The sequence below is a fragment of the Geotrypetes seraphini genome, chromosome 16 (genome assembly GCF_902459505.1).
Source record: "Geotrypetes seraphini chromosome 16, aGeoSer1.1, whole genome shotgun sequence".
Taxonomy (NCBI): domain Eukaryota; kingdom Metazoa; phylum Chordata; class Amphibia; order Gymnophiona; family Dermophiidae; genus Geotrypetes; species Geotrypetes seraphini.
The window spans coordinates 4,088,455-4,098,657 of record NC_047099.1 but is presented as its reverse complement, the minus strand read 5'-3'; positions in this window follow the sequence as shown (position 1 = coordinate 4,098,657).

The following is a 10,203-nucleotide window of genomic DNA, read 5'->3' as shown; positions in this document are numbered from 1 at the left end:
CTTGTTCTTGTCGTCACCGCCCTCTTGCCATAGAGTCTGGGGCTATCCAGTGCACTTAAAAGCATACAGCTCTTGTTCTTGTCGTCACCGCCCTCTTGCCATAGAGTCTGGGGCTATCCAGTGCACTTAAAAGCATACAGCTCTTGTTCTTGTCGTCACCGCCCTCTTGCCATAGAGTCTGGGGCTATCCAGTGCACTTAAAAGCATACAGCTCTTGTTCTTGTCGTCACCGCCCTCTTGCCAAAGAGTCTGGGGCTATCTAGTGCACTTAAAAACATGCAGCTCTTGTTCTTGTCAAAGAGATGTAAACAGTCAGGGTTGACTCCTGGCCATTTAGATTCCTTGTCTGGGGCTTTCCTGCGCACTTAAAAGCATACAGCTCTTGTTCTTGTTGTAACTGCCCTCTTGCCAAAGGGTTTGAAGGCTTTCCAGTGCTCTTAAGTGTGCAGCTCTTGTTCTTGTCGTCACCGCCCTCTTGCCATAGAGTCTGGGGCTATCCAGTGCACTTAAAAGCATACAGCTCTTGTTCTTGTCATCACCACCCTCTTGCCAAAGAGTCTGCGGCTATCCAGTGCACTTAAAAGCATACAGCTCATGTTCTTGTCGTCACCGCCCTCTTGCCATAGAGTCTGGGGCTATCCAGAGCACTTAAAAGCATACAGCTCTTGTTCTTGTCGTCACCGCCCTCTTGCCAAAGAGTCTGGAGCTATCCAGCGCACTTAAAAGCATACAGCTTGTCGTCACCGCCCTCTTGCCAAAGGGTCTGAAAGCTATCTAGTGCACTTAAAAGCATACAGCTCTTGTTCTTGTCGTCACCGCCCTCTTGCCATAGAGTCTGGGGCTATCCAGTGCACTTAAAAGCATACAGCTCATGTTCTTGTCATCACCACCCTCTTGCCAAAGAGTCTGCAGCTAACCAGTGCACTTAAAAGCATACAGCTCTTGTTCTTGTCGTCACCGCCCTCTTGCCATAGAGTCTGGGGCTATCCAGTGCACTTAAAAGCATACAGCTCTTGTTCTTGTCGTCACCGCCCTCTTGCCATAGAGTCTGGGGCTATCCAGTGCACTTAAAAGCATACAGCTCTTGTTCTTGTCGTCACCGCCCTCTTGCCATAGAGTCTGGGGCTATCCAGTGCACTTAAAAGCATACAGCTCTTGTTCTTGTCGTCACCGCCCTCTTGCCATAGAGTCTGGGGCTATCCAGTGCACTTAAAAGCATACAGCTCTTGTTCTTGACGTCACCGCCCTCTTGCCAAAGAGTCTGGGGCTATCTAGTGCACTTAAAAACATGCAGCTCTTGTTCTTGTCAAAGATGTAAACAGTCAGGGTTGACTCCTGGCCATTTAGATTCCTTGTCTGGGGCTTTCCTGCGCACTTAAAAGCATACAGCTCTTGTTCTTGTTGTAACTGCCCTCTTGCCAAAGGGTTTGAAGGCTACCCAGTGCTCTTAAGTGTGCAGCTCTTGTTCTTGTTGTCACCGCCCTCTTGCAAAAAGAGTCTGGGGCTATCCAGGGCACTTAAAAGCATAAAGCTCTTGTTCTTGTCATCTCTGCCCTCTTGCCAAAGGGTCTGGGGCCTATCCAATGCTCTTAAGTATGCAGCTCTTGTTCTTGTCATAACCGCCCTCTTGCCAAAGAGTCTGAGGCTATTTAGCGCACTTAAAAGCATACAGCTCTTGTTCTTGTCGTCACCATCACTGCCCACTTAACAACATGATGTAAAGTCAGGGGCGACTCCTGGCCATTTATTTACATCACTTTGGCAAGAGGGCAGTGATAGTGATGGCCGAGAACATGAGCTGAACAAAGGGGCGCTGGATAGCCCCAGATTCTTTGGCAATAGGGCGATGACGACAAGAACAAAAGCTGTACGCTAAGTGTGCTGGATAGCCCTAGGTGAGATATATAATTGGGGGGGGGGGGACTCCTGTCCATTTAGATCCCTTGTCTGGGGCTATCCTGCACACTTAAAAGCTTGGAGCTCTTGTTCTTGTCAAAGTGATGTAAACAGTCAGGGTTGACTCCTGGCCATTTAGATCCCTTGTCTTGGGCTATCCTGCACACTTAAAAGCATACAGCTCTTGTTCTTGTCGTCACCGCCCTCTTGCAAAAAGAGTCTGGGGCTATCCAGCACACTTAAAAGCATACAGCTTTTGTTCTTGTCGTCACCGCCCTCTTGCCAAAGGTGTCTGGGGCTATCCAGCACACTTAAAAGCATACAGCTCTTGTTCTTGTCGTCACCGCCCTCTTGCAAAAAGAGTCTGGGGCTATCCAGCACACTTAAAAGCATACAGCTCTTGTTCTTGTCGTCACCGCCCTCTTGCAAAAAGAGTCTGGGGCTATCCAGCACACTTAAAAGCATACAGCTCTTGTTCTTGTCGTCACCGCCCTCTTGCAAAAAGAGTCTGGGGCTATCCAGCAAACTTAAAAGCAAACAGCTCTTGTTCTTGTTGTCACCGCCCTCTTGCAAAAAGTCTGGGGCTATCCAGGGCACTTTAAAGCATTCAGCTCATGTTCTCGCCGTCACCATCACTGCCCACTTTACAACATGATGTAAAGTCAGTGGTGACTCCTGGCCATTTGTTTACATCACTTTGGTAAGAGGGCAGTGATGGTGATGGCCAAGAACATGAGCTGGACAAAAGGGCGCAGGATAGCCCCAGACTCTTTGGCAAGAGGGCGATGACGACAAGAACAAAAGCTGTACGCTAAGTGTGCTGGATAGCCCTAGGTGAGATATATAATTGGGGGGGGGGACTCCTGGCCATTTAGATCCCTTGTCTGGGGCTATTCTGCACATTTAAAAGCTTTGAGCTCTTGTTCTTGTTCTTGTCAAAGTGATGTAAACAGTCAGGGTTGACTCCTGGCCATTTAGATTCCTTGTCTGGGGCTATCCTGCACACTTAAAAGCATAAAGCTCTTGTTCTTGTCACTGCCCTCTTGCCAAAGGGTCTGGGGGCTATCCAGCAAACTTAAAAGCATACAGCTCTTGTTCTTGTCATCTCTGCCCTCTTGCCAAAAGGTCTGGGGCCTATCCAATGCTCTTAAGTATGCAGCTCTTGTTCTTGTCATAACCGCCCTCTTGCCAAAGAGTCTGAGGCTATTTAGCGCACTTAAAAGCATGCAGCTCTTGTTCTTGTCGTCACTGCCCTCTTGCCAAAGGGTCTGGGGCTATCCAGCAAACTTAAAAGCATACAGCTCTTGTTCTTGTTGTCACCGCCCTCTTGCAAAAAGTCTGGGGCTATCCAGGGCACTTTAAAGCATTCAGCTCATGTTCTCGCCGTCACCATCACTGCCCACTTTACAACATGATGTAAAGTCAGGGGTGACTCCTGGCCATTTGTTTACATCACTTTGGTAAGAGGGCAGTGATGGTGATGGCTAAGAACATGAGCTGAAGAAAAGGGCGCAGGATAGCCCCAGACTCTTTGGCAAGAGGGCGATGACGACAAGAACAAAAGCTGCATGCTAAGTATGCTGGATAGCCCTAGGTGAGATATCTAATTGAGGGGGACTCCTGGCCATTTAGATCCCTTGTCTTGGGCTATCCAGCGCACTTAAAAGCATGCAGCTCTTGTTCTTGTCGTCACCACTCTCTTGCCACAGAGTCTGGGGCTATCCAGCGCACTTAAAAGCATGCAGCTCTTGTTCTTGTCGTCACCACTCTCTTGCCACAGAGTCTGGGGCTATCCAGTGCACTTAAAAGCATGCAGCTCTTGTTCTTGTCATCTCTGCCCTCTTGCCAAAGGGTCTGGGGCCTATCCAGTGCTCTTAAGTGTGCAGCTCTTGTTCTTGTCATCTCTGCCCTCTTGCCAAAGAGTCTGGGGCTATCCAGCGCACTTAAAGGCATACAGCTCTTGTTCTTGTCGTCACCGCCCTCTTGCCAAAGGGTCTGAAGGCTATCCAATGCTCTTAAGTGTGCAGCTCTTGTTCCTGTCGTCACCGCCCTCTTGCCAAAGAGTCTGGGGCTATCCAGCGCACTTAAAGGCATACAGCTCTTGTTCTTGTCGTCACCACCCTCTTACGAAAGAGTCTGGGGCTATCCAGCGCACTTAAAGGCATACAGCTCTTGTTCTTGTCATCACTGCCCTGTTGCCAAAGGATCTGGGGCCTATCCAGTGCTCTTAAGTGTGCAGCTCTTGTTCTTGTCGTCGCTGCCCTCTTGCCAAAGGGTCTGGGGGCTATCCAGCAAACTTAAAAGCATGCAGCTTTTGTTCTTTTCGTCACTGCCCTCTTGCCAAAGGGTCTGGGGGCTATCCAGCAAACTTAAAAGCATGCAGCTCTTGTTCTTGTCATCACTGCCCTCTTGCCAAAGGGTCTGGGGGCTATCCAGCAAACTTAAAAGCATGCAGCTCTTGTTCTTGTCATCTCTGCCCTCTTGCCAAAGGGTCTAGGGCCTATCCAGCACACTTAAAAGCATACAGCTCTTGTTCTTGTCATCACCGCCCTCTTGCAAAAAGAGTCTGGGGCTATCCAGCACACTTAAAAGCATACAGCTCTTGTTCTTGTCATCACCGCTCTCTTGCAAAAAGAGTCTGGGGCTATCCAGCACACTTAAAAGCATACAGCTCTTGTTCTTGTCGTCACCGCCCTCTTGCAAAAAGAGTCTGGGGCTATCCAGCACACTTAAACATACAGCTCTTGTTCCTGTCGTCACCGCCCTCTTGCCAAAGGGTCTGGGGGCTATCCAGCAAACTTAAAAGCATACAGCTCTTGTTCTTGTCGTCACCGCCCTCTTGCAAAAAGAGTCTGGGGCTATCCAGCACACTTAAAAGCATACAGCTCTTGTTCTTGTCGTCACCGCCCTCTTGCCAAAGGTGTCTGGGGCTATCCAGCACACTTAAAAGCATACAGCTCTTGTTCTTGTCGTCACCGCCCTCTTGCAAAAAGAGTCTGGGGCTATCCAGCAAACTTAAAAGCAAACAGCTCTTGTTCTTGTTGTCACCGCCCTCTTGCAAAAAGTCTGGGGCTATCCAGGGCACTTTAAAGCATTCAGCTCATGTTCTCGCCGTCACCATCACTGCCCACTTTACAACATGATGTAAAGTCAGTGGTGACTCCTGGCCATTTGTTTACATCACTTTGGTAAGAGGGCAGTGATGGTGATGGCCAAGAACATGAGCTGGACAAAAGGGCGCAGGATAGCCCCAGACTCTTTGGCAAGAGGGCGATGACGACAAGAACAAAAGCTGTACGCTAAGTGTGCTGGATAGCCCTAGGTGAGATATATAATTGGGGGGGGGGGACTCCTGGCCATTTAGATCCCTTGTCTGGGGCTATCCTGCACATTTAAAAGCTTTGAGCTCTTGTTCTTGTTCTTGTCAAAGTGATGTAAACAGTCAGGGTTGACTCCTGGCCATTTAGATCCCTTGTCTGGGGCTATCCTGCACACTTAAGCTTGCAGCTCTTGTTCTTGTTCTTGTCAAAGTGATGTAAACAGTCAGGGTTGACTCCTGGCCATTTAGATTCCTTGTCTGGGGCTATCCTGCACACTTAAAAGCATAAAGCTCTTGTTCTTGTCACTGCCCTCTTGCCAAAGGGTCTGGGGGCTATCCAGCAAACTTAAAAGCATACAGCTCTTGTTCTTGTCATCTCTGCCCTCTTGCCAAAAGGTCTGGGGCCTATCCAATGCTCTTAAGTATGCAGCTCTTGTTCTTGTCATAACCGCCCTCTTGCCAAAGAGTCTGAGGCTATTTAGCGCACTTAAAAGCATGCAGCTCTTGTTCTTGTCGTCACTGCCCTCTTGCCAAAGGGTCTGGGGCTATCCAGCAAACTTAAAAGCATACAGCTCTTGTTCTTTTGTCACCGCCCTCTTGCAAAAAGTCTGGGGCTATCCAGGGCACTTTAAAGCATTCAGCTCATGTTCTCGCCGTCACCATCAGTGCCCACTTTACAACATGATGTAAAGTCAGGGGTGACTCCTGGCCATTTGTTTACATCACTTTGGTAAGAGGGCAGTGATGGTGATGGCCAAGAACATGAGCTGAAGAAAAGGGCGCAGGATAGCCCCAGACTCTTTGGCAAGAGGGCGATGACGACAAGAACAAAAGCTGCATGCTAAGTATGCTGGATAGCCCTAGGTGAGATATCTAATTGAGGGGGACTCCTGGCCATTTAGATCCCTTGTCTGGGGCTATCCAGCGCACTTAAAAGCATGCAGCTCTTGTTCTTGTCGTCACCACTCTCTTGCCACAGAGTCTGGGGCTATCCAGTGCACTTAAAAGCATGCAGCTCTTGTTCTTGTCATCTCTGCCCTCTTGCCAAAGGGTCTGGGGCCTATCCAGTGCTCTTAAGTGTGCAGCTCTTGTTCTTGTCATCTCTGCCCTCTTGCCAAAGAGTCTGGGGCTATCCAGCGCACTTAAAGGCATACAGCTCTTGTTCTTGTCGTCACCGCCCTCTTGCCAAAGGGTCTGAAGGCTATCCAATGCTCTTAAGTGTGCAGCTCTTGTTCCTGTCGTCACCGCCCTCTTGCCAAAGAGTCTGGGGCTATCCAGCGCACTTAAAGGCATACAGCTCTTGTTCTTGTCGTCACCACCCTCTTACGAAAGAGTCTGGGGCTATCCAGCGCACTTAAAGGCATACAGCTCTTGTTCTTGTCATCACTGCCCTGTTGCCAAAGGATCTGGGGCCTATCCAGTGCTCTTAAGTGTGCAGCTCTTGTTCTTGTCGTCGCTGCCCTCTTGCCAAAGGGTCTGGGGGCTATCCAGCAAACTTAAAAGCATGCAGCTTTTGTTCTTTTCGTCACTGCCCTCTTGCCAAAGGGTCTGGGGGCTATCCAGCAAACTTAAAAGCATGCAGCTCTTGTTCTTGTCATCACTGCCCTCTTGCCAAAGGGTCTGGGGGCTATCCAGCAAACTTAAAAGCATGCAGGTCTTGTTCTTGTCGTCACCGCCCTCTTGCAAAAAGAGTCTGGGGCTATCCAGGGCACTTAAAAGCATTCAGCTCTTGTTCTTGTCATCACTGCCCTCTTGCCAAAGGGTCTGGGGGCTATCCAGCAAACTTAAAAGCATGCAGCTCTTGTTCTTGTCATCTCTGCCCTCTTGCCAAAGGGTCTGGGGCCTATCCAGCACACTTAAAAGCATACAGCTCTTGTTCTTGTCATCACCGCCCTCTTGCAAAAAGAGTCTGGGGCTATCCAGCACACTTAAAAGCATACAGCTCTTGTTCCTGTCGTCACCGCCCTCTTGCCAAAGGGTCTGGGGGCTATCCAGCAAACTTAAAAGCATGCAGCTCTTGTTCTTGTCGTCACTGCCCTCTTGCCAAAGGGTCTGGGGGCTATCCAGCAAACTTAAAAGCATGCAGCTCTTGTTCTTGTCGTCACCGCCCTCTTGCCAAAGAGTCTGGGGCTATCCAGCAAACTTAAAAGCATACAGCTCTTGTTCTTGTTGTCACCGCCCTCTTGCAAAAAGTCTGGGGCTATCCAGGGCACTTTAAAGCATTCAGCTCATGTTCTTGTCGTCACCACCCTCTTGCCACAGAGTCTGGGGCTATCCAGTGCACTTAAAAGCATGCAGCTCTTGTTCTTGTCATCTCTGCCCTCTTGCCAAAGGGTCTGGGGCCTATCCAGTGCTCTTAAGTGTGCAGCTCTTGTTCTTGTAATCTCTGCCCTCTTGCCAAAAGGTCTGGGGCCTATCCAGTGCTCTTAAGTGTGCAGCTCTTGTTCTTGTCATCTCTGCCCTCTTGCCAAAGGGTCTGGGGCCTATCCAGTGCTCTTAAGTGTGCAGCTCTTGTTCTTGTAATCTCTGCCCTCTTGCCAAAAGGTCTGGGGCCTATCCAGTGCTCTTAAGTGTGCAGCTCTTGTTCTTGTCATCTCTGCCCTCTTGCCAAAGGGTCTGGGGCCTATCCAGTGCTCTTAAGTGTGCAGCTCTTGTTCTTGTCATCTCTGCCCTCTTGCCAAAGGGTCTGGGTGCTATCCAGCAAACTTAAAAGCATGCAGCTCTTGTTCTTGTCGTCGCTGCCCTCTTGCCAAAGGGTCTGGGGGCTATCCAGCAAACTTAAAAGCATGCAGCTTTTGTTATTGTCGTCACTGCCCTCTTGGCAAAGGGTCTGGGGCCTATCCAGCAAACTTAAAAGCATGCAGGTCTTGTTCTTGTCGTCACAGCCCTCTTGCAAAAAGAGTCTGGGGCTATCCAGGGCACTTAAAAGCATTCAGCTCTTGTTCTTGTCATCTCTGCTCTCTTGCCAAAGGGTCTTGGGCCTATCCAGTGCTCTTAAGTGTGCAGCTCTTGTTCTTGTCGTCACCGCCCTCTTGCCAAAGAGTCTGTGGCTATCCAGCAAACTTAAAAGCATGCTGCTTTTGTTCTTGTCGTCACTGCCCTCTTGCCAAAGGGTCTGGGGCCTATCCAGTGCTCTTAAGTGTGCAGCTCTTGTTCTTGTCGTCATCGTCCTCTTGCAAAAGGGTCTGGGGCCTATCCAGTGCTCTTAAGTGTGCAGCTCTTGTTCTTGTCACTGCCCTCTTGCCAAAGGGTCTGGGGGCTATCCAGCAAACTTAAAAGCATGCAGCTCTTGTTCTTGTCGTCACTGCCCTCTTGCAAAAGGGTCTGGGGCCTATCCAGTGCTCTTAAGTGTGCAGCTCTTGTTCTTGTCACTGCCCTCTTGCCAAAGGGTCTGGGGGCTATCCAGCAAACTTAAAAGCATGCAGCTCTTGTTCTTGTTGTCACCGCCCTCTTGCCAAAGGTTCTGGGGCCTATCCAGTGCTCTTAAGTGTGCTGCTCTTGTTCTTGTCGTCCCTGCCCTCTTGCCAAAGGGTCTGGGGGCTATCCAGCAAACTTAAAAGCATGCAGCTCTTTGTTCTTGTCGTCCCTGCCCTCTTGCCAAAGGGTCTTGGGGCTATCCAGCAATCTTAAAAGCATGCAGCTCTTGTTCTAGTCGTCACCGCCCTCTTGCCAAAGAGTCTGGGGCTATCCAGCGCACTTAAAAGCATACAGCTCTTGTTCTTGTCGTCACCGCCCTCTTGCCAAAGGGTCTGAAGGATATCCAGTGCTCTTAAGTGTGCAGCTCTTGTTCTTGTCGTCACCGCCCTCTTGCCAAAGGGTCTGGGGCCTATCCAGTGCTCTTAAGTGTGCAGCTCTTGTTCTTGTCGTCACCGCCCTCTTGCTAAAGGGTCTGGGGCCTATCCAGTGTTCTTAAATGTGCAGCTCTTGTTCTTGTTGTCACCGCCCTCTTGCCAAAGAGTCTGGGGCTATCCAGCGCACTTAAAAGCATACAGCTCTTGTTCTTGTCACCGCCCTCTTGCCAAAGGGTCTGGGGCTTTCCAGTGCTCTTAAGTGTGCAGCTCTTGTTCTTGTCGTCGCTGCCCTCTTGCCAAAGGGTCTGAAGGCTATCCAGTGCTCTTAGGTGTGCAGCTCTTGTTTTTGTCATCCCTGCCCTCTTGCCAAAGAGTCTGGGGCTATCCAGCGCACTTAAAAAGCATGCAGCTCTTGTTCTTGTCGTCACCGCCCTCTTGCCAAAGAGTCTGGGGCTATCCAGCGCACTTTAAAGCATTCAGCTCATGTTCTCGCCGTCACCATCACTGCCCACTTGACAAAATGATGTAAAGTCAGGGGCGACTCCTGGTCATTTGTTTACATCACTTTGGCAAGAGGGCAGTGATGGTGATGGCTGAGAGCATGAGCTGAACAAAAGGGCGCTGGATAGCCCCAGACTCTTTGGCAAGAGGTCGATGACGACAAGAATAAAAGCTGCATGTTAAGTGTGCTGGATAGCCCTAGGTGAGATCTAATTGGGGATGACTCCTGGCCATTTAGATCCATGTCTGGGGGGCTATCCACATTTAAAAGTGTGCAGTTCTTGTTCTCGTCGATACCACCCTCTTGCCAAAGTGATGTAAATAGTCAGGGGCGACTCCTGGCCAATTGTTTACATCCCTTTTGCAAGAGAGCGGAGACACGAACAAGAGCTGCGCGCTTCTATGTACACTGGTTAGTCCCAGACGAGAGATCTTAATGGCCAGGAGTTGCCCCTAACTGTTTACATCACTTTGGCAAGAGGGCAGTGATGGTGACAATTGGAACATGAGCTGAACGCTTTAAAGTGTGCTGGTTAGACCCAGATGAGGTTTCTAGTCGGGGGCAACTCCTGGCCACTTAGATTTCTTTCTGGGGCTATGCTGCCCACTTAAAAGCGTGCAGTTCTTGTTCTCGTCGTCACCGCCCTCTTGCCAAGTGATGTAAATAGTCAGGGGCGACTCCTGGCCATTTGTTTA